The sequence below is a fragment of the Microtus oregoni genome, unplaced genomic scaffold (genome assembly GCF_018167655.1).
Source record: "Microtus oregoni isolate MIOR12 unplaced genomic scaffold, Mior012 000008F_ref0000371, whole genome shotgun sequence".
Classification (NCBI taxonomy): Eukaryota; Metazoa; Chordata; class Mammalia; order Rodentia; family Cricetidae; genus Microtus; species Microtus oregoni.
Window position 1 is genome coordinate 15,395,079 of NW_024543067.1, and position 12,856 is coordinate 15,407,934.

At 42.2% G+C, this 12,856-nt stretch overlaps 1 protein-coding gene across 3 annotated transcripts in view; it reads left to right on the forward strand.

The window, feature by feature from the left end:
• Positions 1-2,021: 2,021 nt before the first annotated feature.
• The window catches only part of Clvs1 (clavesin 1), a 113,110-nt gene continuing 102,275 nt past the window's right edge, over positions 2,022-12,856 (forward strand). For 2 of the 3 annotated variants that reach the window (XM_041657019.1, XM_041657021.1), the window contains exon 1: positions 2,022-2,187. The gene's annotated coding sequence lies outside the window, so the exon portion shown is untranslated. Of the gene's footprint in view, positions 2,188-2,263; positions 2,451-12,856 lie in introns of those variants that run through there. The other variant, XM_041657020.1, reaches the window with a different exon arrangement.

Here is a 12,856-nt window from a genome sequence, read left to right on the forward strand (position 1 = left end):
GGATCACCATGTTATGCAAAATAAGGAAGATTCAGACAATACAAATATTACATGTTTTCTCATGTGTACAATCTATAAAAGGAAAAAACATGGCATGAGACAAAAGGGCTACTGCAGTACATGAAGTAGATCAGGGGTGGAGAAAGGCAGGGTAAGAGACAAAAATCAAAGTATGTATGTGTTTGAATGAAAATTGCACAAGTGGGAATTCTTTGGGGAAAGCGTTTTCTTAGACTAGTTCTTATTTAGTGTCTTTGCATGTGTCTATGATGAGCTGAGCTGTGCTTTTGAAGACTCTCCTCCAACTAAGCTTAAGCAATGAAATCTCAGCATCCCCCATAGACCATTTTGATAGGATAAGTCTGATCAGATCAATTTCCACATAAAATCATAGCTTCATCAAATACTTTAAATACACCTATATGTGTTGTGTGTTATGCCATTCACCCAGGTACTCTTCCACTCAGGACACATGGATTGAACACTGTGAAGTTCCAGGCAGCAAGCATCAGTGAACAAAGCTGCCCTCTGACACATGAGTTACACATAACACATATAAGAAAGGGGGAGGGAGAAGGAGAGGGAGAGGGAAGGGGAGAAGGAGAATGAAAGGGAGAAGGAGGGGGGAGAAGGGAAGGAAGAGGGAGGAGGAGGAGGGAGGAGGGAGAGGGAGGGTGAGAAGGAGGGGGAAGAAGGGGAAGAAGAGGGAGGAGGGAGAGGGACTTGGAGAAGGAGTGGGGAGAGGGACAGGAAGGGGGAAGGGAGAGGGAGGGAGCAATACCATGTGAGAGCTATAATTATTATATAAATTATTATAGTTTTGATGAAATATACAGTAGGAATCCAGGAAAAAGACTCAAGCTTTCAGTTTTTAAGTAAATGTGGTAAATTTAGGCAAACACATGGAAGAAAATTGAGTCACCTTAGCAAAAAGCACACTTACGTATTATGTCTTCTTACCACCCCATGATCCTGCCAGCCTTGAGAGGTGGAAGCTGAATGTTACGCTTAATGTCTAGTCTCCTTCTTTTCTATTTTGCAAGCATTTCTTTTTGTCTTTACTCTTCAGAAGTGCAGCTTTGATGTGGAAAATCTTACATCCTGTATAAAATTAACTTTATTGGTTCTGATAGCTTCTATGATCAGAAATGAAATTTACATGCATAAATCTTTATCTACACAGAGTGCTGAATAGAATCCCAAGATTGGGTGTCATACACATTTTAGGACTCTGGAAATGCATCCTGAGTGGATCTGTGGGAAGGGTACATTTTCTCAGTAGTGTCTTAGCGGCATCAGTGATCTTTTCTTTTCTTCCTTTCTTCTTTTGGTATTTCTTTGGTGCTATATATCAAATTAGGCATTCCTTTTTAGTGGTGAAGTTGATTTCTAAAATATGTTTGTTGGTTCTTCGGCATTTTTCTCTTTATTATGAAATATTTGTGCATGAGATACATATTTGTTGTGATTTTTTCCAAGTAGTAATTTATATTTTTTGACATTTTGGCATTAAGAAATATTTTATGCATTCAAACTTGTTGACCTTTTTCTTGTGATTTCTTTTTTTATTCTTTTTAGAAAATGTTACATATCCTGAGATCATTAAAATATGTACCTTTTAGTTATTTTGTAAGTGTTTTAATTTTCACTGGTGGATTTAACTTACGTGTACTTATTTTGACAAGATGGGGCCTTAATTTGAGCTTTTTCCAACAGCTCATTTTCTAAACGTCATTTGCTAATAAAATAATTATTTTTTCCATAGGCATATGATGCCCTACCATCTGTCAGGTTTACATACACAGGACTGGTCTATTTTGGAACTTGAAATACACTGTCTAAAAGACTCCGCTTTAAATGTGGGGAGTGATAGTTTCCTTTACTTTCTGTCCCAGGTGTGAACAAATTACAATTCTTAGTAGTACCGTATTGCCGGAATGGGCGAGAACAACCTGCGGAGGCATTTAGGACCCAGGGGAAAGCCAGGCTTGGTGTGGAAGGACACAGTCTCTGGCGCACACGCCTCCTACCCAAATCACAGCCCCGTGCAGCTCCGGCTCTCATTCACAGCTTTCTAGAGAAATCTGAGCTCCAACTGCCAGGATAGGGGATCTCACCCACCCAGTTCAGCCGCGAGGACACCTGCAGAAACACATTCTCAAAGCAAGCCTGGGCGGCGGTGTGAAGGTATTTGTTGCCTTTTTCTTCCTTCTGTGTTCTCAGCGCCTCCCCGCCCGTCCCCGCTCTAGCGATGCCATGGCTGCGGCGTTTCAGCACTTCGGCGCGTGGACAGCTCCCACCTGCAATCCCACTGCACTCCAACCCTTCCGCACCCCACTCTCCACCGCCTCCGCGGTCCATCCTCCTGCCACGCTGCCCAGCCTGCGCTCCCCAGCCATCAGCACCCCATCTCCACCATCGCCGTCATCATCTCCACCATCACCGGCGCGGTAACTACAGTCCACACAACTGTGTCTTGTCACTTAGACAAAGCCTGAGGTCCGCAAGGGAGAAAGGACACGAGCTCAAGTCCACAGGCATAGAGGGGAAAGTTCAGGGGGAAAGACCCCTAAAAACAAAGAGAGACGCCTGCTTGAGAGAAAGGGAAAGTGGAGGCAGCAGGAAGAGACCCCAGAAAGGGGACAGATGGGGACTTGCCAGACACCAGCAGTTAGCCAGCTGCCTTTCAGCAGATTAGAGACTGTTTAGTTCAGGAAATTAACATGGCCTGAGGCATAGTGTGATTCCAGGAAGAAATGTTAGCTCAGCCCCAATATTCTGCTTTTCCAATGAAGAGTCACCAGGAAGCAGGGTGGGGGTGATGGGTGACTCACAGCACCCGCATGGCTGGTTTTCTTCCTAAGCATTTACTGTAGAAACTCTGGAATTGTTTTTTTTTTTTTTAATGTTCTATAAAATGAAAACGCCAAAGGTTAAATCTGGGGCCAATATGAAAATTAAGATGATGTAGCGAATTAGTGTAACAAATAAGCCGTTCACCAGGAAATTCTATTTGCTAAAACAGCTCTTCCTGTACACTTATTTCAATTTCCCCATCTTAAACCTCTCCTGGAAAGAGAACAGATATATATCCCTTGCCTGAATGACCAAAGTGGTAATGATATTCTGAGCAGATGGCCTGGCTTTGTTCATTACTAGTCCAGGACTGGCTCAGATTGGGGAGGCAAGATTTTCGTGTGCTTTCTTAGTAATCAGGAAATCACACCATTTTCCTCGACTAGTAAAGGGTAATAGAGTGCAGAAACTGAAAAGTCATTTTATGTAACTGTGGTTTGCCTGACTCTGTTTTACAGGGCTATCGGCTCCTATCAGAGCCGATGGGGAGTGGGAACATCTTTCAAATAGCTCATTAATTTGAACCTGATGGTCCAGTCCTAGGTCATGGTAGCTTTTTGATTTAACCAGGATCATTTGTTTTATAAGACCTAACCAGCAACAGCAAACAAGTGCTTGCCCCTTTCATAAATGTGTTCAAAGGGACTCTTTTGATTTGATTGTATTAGATTGCAAAGTATTGTAGTTTCTTTTGTTGCTGTTGTTGTTTTTGCAAGTTGTTTCTCAAAAATCAGCATTTTAGTTCAAATGTGCTGTATCCAAGCAGAAATGTTGTCAGGTCCCTGTTCACAAGAATGTTTAAAGCAGGGCACAGAAAGCCACTTGACACTACCCTTGTGCATTGAATCCGCCTCTTGGAACAGGGACAGTGAAACAAGTTCTGTCCATGTGTATTTTTGAGGCACCACCCAAACAAAGTAAAGAGACTCACAAACAAACCTGTTCTGGGAGAAGCTCTGTGCAAAAATTAATGCTCCATCGTCTTCATGAATGAGGAATAGTAGCATCAGACCAAGGTTGCTTACTGTTACTAATTTTATGAACTTAAAAGCACAGTACTAAGGGGCTCCAAAGTTTAAGCTCAAACCAAGAAAAGCAGTGAAGACACTTGGCAAATTGTGTTGCCTTTAGTCACCCGCTACTGTCCTTAGATTGATACTGTGCACAAAAAATGAGCGCTCTCAAGTCTCTGGGAAAGATTGCTTAAAGCTCCCTTATCTACGGGCAAAGAATGGTTGAGACTGGGTGGCTGAAAACATGTACATGTTGCCAGTTTGAGCTCTTCCCCAGAAACACAGGCCTGGAATGCGAAGCCTCTAGAACTGCTGTCTTCCTGTGCTTAATGCAGCTCCCTGAGGCTGGTGAGATCGCAAAGCAGTGCAGCTTCAGGGAGACTTACAGGCATCTGTCTCTAAAGCAATGCTTCTTCCCCGTCTGAAATATTGTGCTGAGCTTATTAATTTTTATAAAGTGTTCCTGTTGTGTCTTCCACACTTATTTTTTGAGTTAGTGTTGTTTTTCTTTCATATCACTAATAGCAAAACTTTCCCATTTAAAAATGGATTTAAGGTTAAACAGAAACAGTTTTTTTTTTCTTCTGCACAGTGCCCTTTTTGTAGACACACTTATAGAAGGGGAAGGGCACAACATTTTAGAATCTGAATACAGAGCTTGAAGGCTCATTTCCTAGAAGATGAAATCTTGAACTGTTAGAACTGGTTATGTTTGTTTGCATCTTTGGGGTGGACAAGAGAAACAGCCTATTATCTCTGAGAAACCGGCCTGTGATTTCAGAGACTCCCTTGCTGCAGAGCCAGCCTTCCTAAGTGGACTCTGGCTGGCTTTGATCTTCTCTGCTTGTGTTGGCCCACAGTGTGAATGAGCACAAGTCTGCAAACCTCATTGGCCCCAGGTGTTTTCTCTCTAGCGAATCCAAGTCGTACTTAGCTTAAAGATAGTTACATCCTGTTTAGCTAAACCAACTGGCCAGACAATGCCTGCCTGTGAAGCACTTTCTGTGCTGAGACATTTCTCTACATGTGTTGGGATGATGTACTCTGTGTCCTGGAAACTTACAGGTGAATCTTTGATTTTTAGATATCATGGAGATGTATGGCTATCCCTTTCCCATTTCTGTTCCTTAAAATAGAATCACCTGGATTCTGATTCTATTATTACTCAGATGTATTACATAAACTTCCAGACCTCTATGTGTGCCACATGTATAGGTTACTTGGTGCTCTGTATTTTACAGTTTTAGGAGAGGCAGGGACAAAGTTGTAGGCCAAGGGATGATTGAAGGGCTCAAGTTACAGACTACATAAGCAAACTCGTCAAAACTGAGTCACTTAATATTTCTTTCTCTTTTTTTCATTGTCTTTCTTTCCCTCTTTCCCTCTCTCCTTTTTCTCTTTCCCTCTCTCCTTCTTTCTTTCCCCTCTCCTTCCCAACCCTCTTTCTTCTTTCCCCATTTTACTTCCTTCTTCTCTCTCTCATCTCCTTCCTTTCTCCCCCTTTCCTTCTTTTTAGATGCTATATACTATGCAAGCATATGTGGGTGTAACTCATAGGGTGGTGTAATAAGTTGCCATGGGTACAATTGTCCAGTGGATATGCATGCCCTAGTGACACGCTCATCCTTCTATTAACAATGCGGTGCTTCTGAAAACCAATATTTCAAGATTTGCTTTGGGGTAGGTCATTCACCTCAGCACTGTGGGGTCATTGCTTCTCAAGTCTGATTTTATTGCTCAGTCAGTGGTCATCAGTGCATCGCAGTAGTCCGCTCCCAATAACCTGCACAGTTCTGAGGCTGCTACTAATATATGGGTGAAATTTTGATTGATATATGATAGTTATCAGATTTGTGGGACACAGTGTAAACTTCCAATGAATGTATACAATGTGCAATGATCAAATCAGATTCGTGATTATGTCTTCATGCTGAGAACCTAGCTACTCTTCTGCTGACATTAGGATATATAATCGTTGTAAACTACAGTTGGACCATTGTGCTCTGAACACTGAAGTTTGTTGCTTTGATCTAACAGTATTCTGGTACGTGTCTCACATCTCCTTGTGGTCCATCCTTCCTCCCCTTTCCAGCCTCAATTACTGTTCTCTTCTATCAAATCAATGTTTTTGTCCCTTAGATGTGAGGGAAAACACGGTACTTGTTTTTCCGTGAATGACTTATTTCACTTAACACGGTGCATGGACCTCCCTTGAAAAAGGAGGGACAACGGTTACCCGGTTACCCTCTTATTTAAATATCATACCTTCAGGTGTAATTAGTAAGGAAGTTTAACTGAAACAAAACCAAACCATTCCAACTTCTGAGGCAGTGAGAGCTCAAAAATCACACGTTCAGTTGAGAGAAAGTTGTGCGGGCTCTTCTTTCCTCCCACCTTACCCCAAAAAAGCCTTTTCCATTGCACTCTTGCCTGGGAGTTTTCTTCATCCTGATCCTTGCTGCAGCCATTGTTATCTTAATCACACCCATGAGAAGAGTCCCATTACACAGATGTCCTGGAAAAATGAAGCGACAAGGGGGATTTAAAGATCATTTGGGGAGCCCTATCTATCTTATGCCTCCAGATTATTTTTCTAGGATAATGGAGTCTATTTTGGGGAAAATATCTTCTTCCTTTGAGTATAAAATAGTGAAGCATTTCTCCCTCTCTCTTCTTCTCCCAATGACATGCCTACCAAATGCAACTGATCTTCTTTGGACATTGGAGTGCCAATTGCTCGTGACTTCTTATGGCAGTAGAGAGATATCCTATGAAGACATTTCAGGCTTGTTTTCCACATCTCTATAGCCTTCTCCCCCAAGCACTGTCTTTCCATAAGATACCCTGATTAAGAAAAAATTGTTACTCTAGTGAAAAACTTCCATCCTAACCAAGCAAAGAGGCAGAAGGGTACTCTGCTGCTTTCCGGCTTGCCTAGCTCCCTTTTGCATCATAACACAGCAAGGCAAAAACAAAAAATGGCAGGATTTTGTTCTAGGACTCAGGACTCAACTCTCTGCCAAATAGCCCCAATGTACCTGAGACTTGTTCTATCTTCCTTTCAATCTAGCAGCTATTTTGGGTAAGAAGATCTCATTGTCTCCACGTTGATGGAACTTATAGCAATTTACTTATAACCTTTCTCAAGAGCAGGCACAAATGGAAGCACATGACAGTGTACTTGGTTGCTATTTTAAAAGGATCCAAGGGAGTCTACACAATGAATATTTATGGGGCAGGAGTGAGCCCTGGGTGATGGGATGCTGATGGTGAGCCAGGCCTAACTTCTGATCACACCACACTTCCTGATGACTGAAAGTCTCCCCTCTGTCCTTCCAGACATTAATCTCCACCCCTGGTACAGAGAGCTCCAATCTGCAAGCTGCCTAATGTCCTATAAAAGTCAGTGTACTCTAGTTCCCATCCCTCCATCCCCCCAACCCCCCTGCCCCCCCCCCAGTGCTGGAGGCAGGTTGGAGGCAGGATGGGGGGGAGTAATAAAAGAGACTTGGTGGGAGGGCATTTTGGAATTAGGAAGAAACTTGATGCCAGGGAAACCCCCAGGAACCCACAAGGATGACCTCAACTAAGACTCCTAGCAGTAGTGGAGAGGGTGCCTGAACTGGCCTTCTACTGTAAGCACATTAGTGACTTCCCTAACTGCCATGAGAGGTACTCTATCTAGGAACTGATGGAAGCTGAGGAAGAGATTCACAGACAAGCACTGCTCTGGGCTCTGAAAACCTTGCAGAAGAAAGGGAGAAGGGAGATTGTGCTAGTCAGGTGTGTCCTGATGGGGTAACCCAGAGACGGGGACCTGAGCTCAAGAGTGGATGCTGGACCAGTAGGGAGCCTGCATGGCACAAGCTAGGCCCTCTGCATGTGTGTGGCAATTGTGTAGCTTGGTTTCTTAGTAAGGCTTCTAACAGTGAGAGCTGGACCTCTCCCTGCAGCTTAGCTGGCTTTTGGTGACCTGTTTTTCAGGCTGGTTTACCTCACCCAACAGCTCCTCCATAACTTAGAGGGAAGAGCTTGGTCCTGCCTCAACTTGAGGTGATGTATTTTGAGCAAGCTCATGGTGAGGCCTGCCCTTTTCTGAATAGAGATGGAGGAGGAGTGGATGGGAGGAGAGTAGATGGGAAAGGGGAAGGACAGAAAGGGAGGAGGGAAGAGAAACTGGTTGGTTTTTATTTTAATTTATTTTACATAATAAATTATTTTAAATTATTTAAATTTAGAAACAGAAAGTCAGTGCACTTAACAACAGGCTATTACTAGCAGGGCTCCAGTCTCTTTGTCTTTACAAAGCAAGATGGCCTGTAAGTCACAACAACCTTCTGAAAACCCAGCAACTGCAAAGACTCTTTTAAAGAACGACACATTCTGAATGTGTAACTATCACAAGCCCTGAGACTGAAATGTGTTCTCCACTAGCAGAAAGGGAACCCACTAGCATTCAGGAAATAGAGGAAGAAACACTGTCCAGTTGTGAACAACAGTCTAGACACTGTAGCAGCATCTGCTTTCATTTCATTTGGTATAAAAATCCCCTTTGAGCTGGCTGTGGTGGTACATGCCTGTAATGCCAACACTCAAGGGGCTGAGACAGGAGGATTGTGAACCAGAGGCTAGTCCAGAGGCTAGTCTAAGCTACACAAAAAGAACCCTTTGAAAAAAAGCAATAAATAACTCAAAGACAAAGGAAACAAATTAAAATTCTCGTTAACATTTTTAGGTGAATATATATATATATATATATATATGCAGTTTAAATATTTAGAATGAGGTTTTAGAGAACATAGGTTAAAAATTTGTAAAAATTTTCATTTCTACTAGTGAATAGTATACTGGATTAGACTTTTATAGGTAGGGTTTATCATGAAGATTCATTTTTCACCCTTTTGTAAAAAAAGAGAGCTCACAAAATAAACATGAGTTTTCCATTTTATGTTTATATTATTATTTATGTGAAATTCACACAGAAGTTACACTGATCTGTAGTCTTATTTACTAGTGATTTATGTTCATATATTTCAAACAATATTAAGTTCTTGTAGGGTTTTGTTGTTGTTGAGACAGGATCTAATTTTGTATACCACGCTGGCCTCAAATTCATAATCCCCCTGCCTTATCCTCCAGAATCTTGTGATTACAAGTTTAGTCATTCTGCCTAGTGAGGATTTATAGACTTTATCTTTCTGGTCGTGACAACAGTTATTCCCTCCCCTCTCCAAATTCGATGCCTGATGTGAGTTCCTGAGTGAGTGAGCTACGATGCCGCTAACAAGATTGTGTTGCTCAAGATGGCTCCTCTCCACAAATAAAAAGTAGCCATGAACAAAACATAGAGAGGTAATTTGAGGTATGAATGTTTGTCCTTTTTGCCATATTTTAGTCTAAGCTCTCAATCTCCCCTTTCACCTAATAACTAACAACCTATCTGTAAAGACTGACCAGAAATTAGATAATATAATGTTAAAGCCCTTGGCACATGAACAAGCCCTCACAGATATTTGTTTCTTTCCCAATGCCACGCCGAGCTCATTATTTGACTTTAAGCCAGCCTGGCAGCTAGCATGCATCTCAGTTTCTTTTATGTATCTGGAGACAACATAATTATGATATTAACAAGAATATTACAGCTAATGGAAGAGCTCTTTTCATTTCCCAAGCACCCTCGCTTGTCTTATTCCTCATGATTTTACCTTCGCATTTCGCAGGAAATTATCTTTCTTCTACACATTGAAGGATCATTGTAACGAAGCAAAAGATAATGGATGAAAGATGCTTTGAAATGGATCATATATTTTTAGGGAGGACATCGCTACAATTGTTCTGATCTCCCCCTCCCCCATACTGAGTATGAGTTTCTGAAGACGATGATAAATAGATTAAAATAATAAATAAGAGAACTGATCTCACTTGAAAAACTCTGCCTCCTTAAAGGACTTCTTCGTTACTCTCCATAAAGATTAAAAAAATGGTATACGTTTATAAATATACTTCCTTAAGACTGAATTATTTATGGGTAAATAGGTACATAGATCTATTCTTTGTCTTATTTGAGTTAAATGAATACTGGGAACCTAGGGATGTCAAGAACTTAAGCAACAAGCAACTCAAAGTTGTAGTTTATTAGAAAAATGCATGGGTTATACGTGCAGGCATTCTCCATCCTGGCCTTCCAAGAGATGCTTCTGCTTTAGAAGACAAAGCCGTGAGCGACACCCCCCCCACCCCGCCCAGCACTGGGCAGAGCAGCTTTCTGTACCCTCCTAAAACTCCCTCTGGTTGGTGGGCAGACCTCTCTGCTGATGCCTTGATTGATGTTCTGTGAGGCATGGCAAAAAGGGTGGGTCTTTCCGAGACATGGGCAGGGTCTTTGAATTGTTGGCAAAGGAAAACATTACCAAGAAGAGCAAAAGAAGCACCAGCTGGAAAAGCACAGCCAACTACGTTTTAAACAGCCCCAGTCATCACCGAATGAAAACAAAGGAGGATGAAGGTAGTGAGCACCTATCTGTAGGGTGTAGCTCTAGACTGTCTAAAAAAACCTGGCAACCCAGAGGCAGATCTGGACTCATAGGAGAGTTAGTATGAGAGAGAAGTGAGGGAAGGAGGCTGAGGGTCTGGAGTTTTGACAAGAATGTCATACAGATGTAAAGTTGCAAATACTGAGACCCCTGCTACACAGAAGAGGCAAATCAATAGGTGAATGAAGACCATAGTACAGAGTGATTATTTGGACTGCCATCCAGTGCCTGCCTCTTGGCAAGTAATTTAATTTTTTTGCATCTCAGTTTCCACTCATTCCATATAGTTGTTCTAAGGAGTATTGTAGTCTATGAAAAGAATCTGTGAGTGTCTAGGACATAATAAACAGATCTATGGTAAATAATGAATCGTAGCTATTATCATTTTCATGAATAACATCAGGAAGAGAAACCACTCTCACTCATGAGGAGGACATCATGGCCGGTGTAATCTATTCATAATCCAGTAAAGTCGAGTGGCAACTAAAGCTTGTGGCTGATTGAAAATGCTACGTTGTGATAAACATTCTCCGTACAGCTTTTCTTGTACCTTAACTAGCATTGATTGGTGTTATTTAAATAGCAGGCTGTTTGGGCTCTGGTAGGAAGGATTTACGTTTAATGAAATATATATTTCATCTTAAGCATGCAATCCAATGACCCTGACTGGATTATTCTCACCAGAAGCTTCTATTGCATGCTGAACACAGAATAAAGATGAAGATTGGAGCGAATTTATTTCGGATATTATGGTTTGGAGGCATAGCTATGTATGGAGGCAGGGCATGAAAAATGCGACTTCAATTCTCCCCTTGAACCCATAGTCATTTATCTGGAAAACATGGTTGAGCTCCCTGAACTGTGAGGTAAGTAACTTGCTCCAAAGCAGCTTTAAATCTTCTTCAGGGAGCAAGCTGTCGCTATGCTTTGTGATCTTAGCATTGTGTTTCTTGGCTTGGAACTGTGAACATTACCCAGAATGCTTCAGTGAGACCAGGATCTGAAATACAATGTGCCTAGGGGAGATTCTCTGGGGGCAGGGGAATTCTTTGTAGATAAGGGAGGACATTAAAAGTTAGTTACAAGGCTTTATTTAAGGAAAATTAGCCTGCCCCAGACATGGGGGATGCACTGACTTGTCAAAACAGTATTTTGACTGTTGTTTTCATTGATGCTTTGTGTAACTGGTAGCATCTGCTGCCTCATGTGCCATGTCCTAGGCATTGAGAAAATGTCAGTGGTCACAGTGAAATTCTTTGCCCGCAGAGCTGAGCCTCTTTATTCTGCATACCGAGGATTCACAGATAAACATCAGACACCTCCATTTTTAGGAGATTCTAAATAGAAGGGGGTAGTAACTGTTGATATAACACGGTGCGGTTAAGTGTGTGTGGATCACTTGATTTCTGACTTCTGAGGCCGGGGAGGGTTTCCTGGGGAAAGTGACTTTCAGATTGAGTTCTGAAGAATGATGAGGAGTTAGGAGCTAAAAATGAATGTTGATCATCATGTGATAGGAGTGCATCTTCATTGTAATACCGAGAATAATGGGAATATAGAGAATTCATAGATTGGCAGGAGAGGCTGCGGCAGAAAACCTGTTTCCATTCTAAACACGAGTAGGGATGGTCTCAATTATATCGGCAATCATAGTGCTGGAAAGATGGGCAGATTTGAGAGCTATTTAAAAAGTGTGTCAGGGATGGTGAAGGAGAGGGTAGAGTAAGAGTTGATTCTTAGATTTCCAGTATGTGAATCTGCCTGGAAGATGATGTCATTCACTAAGAGATGGAGCTGGAGGATCAAATTCAGGATGGAGAACTATTAGTTCAGTTGTGAACATAATGTGTTTATAGCACCTGTAGGGCATCTGCGGAGAGATGCTGCATGGCCAACTGAGAGAGGAGCCTGGAGATCCAGGGAACGCTAGGAATTGAAGCTATTTGAATGCAGGTGGACAGATTATGGGGCAGGATCCTGAAAATTCTAGCATTGGCTTGCACAGAGGGAGAGGAATGAGCAGTGATGGGCAATGAGCTGGGGAAGGGGCAGGGGAGGTCAGGGCATGACCAGGGCATATGGGCAGAGAATGGAATGAGGGAAGGAGAAGATGCTCTAAGGAGGAAACAGCCGGTGCCAAATACTGATAGATGTCACCTAGACTGGAAACTGAAAATTGTCTTTTGGATACAGTAACATTGAATGCCATTCAGTGCTAGGTGACTATCTGCCTGGACTGCTTGGTACTCTTCCAGTTTGGGTTTATTCATCGTTATTAGTGTCTGTCTTAGCTAGAGTTACTATTGCTATGATGAAACACCAAGGCCAAAAGCAACTTGGGGAGGAAAGGGTTTATTTAGTTCACTTATCCTGACTCACAGTCCATTGAGGGAAACCAAGGCAGGAACTCAAAGAAACTTGGAGGCAGAAGCTGATGCAGAGGCCATGGAAGGG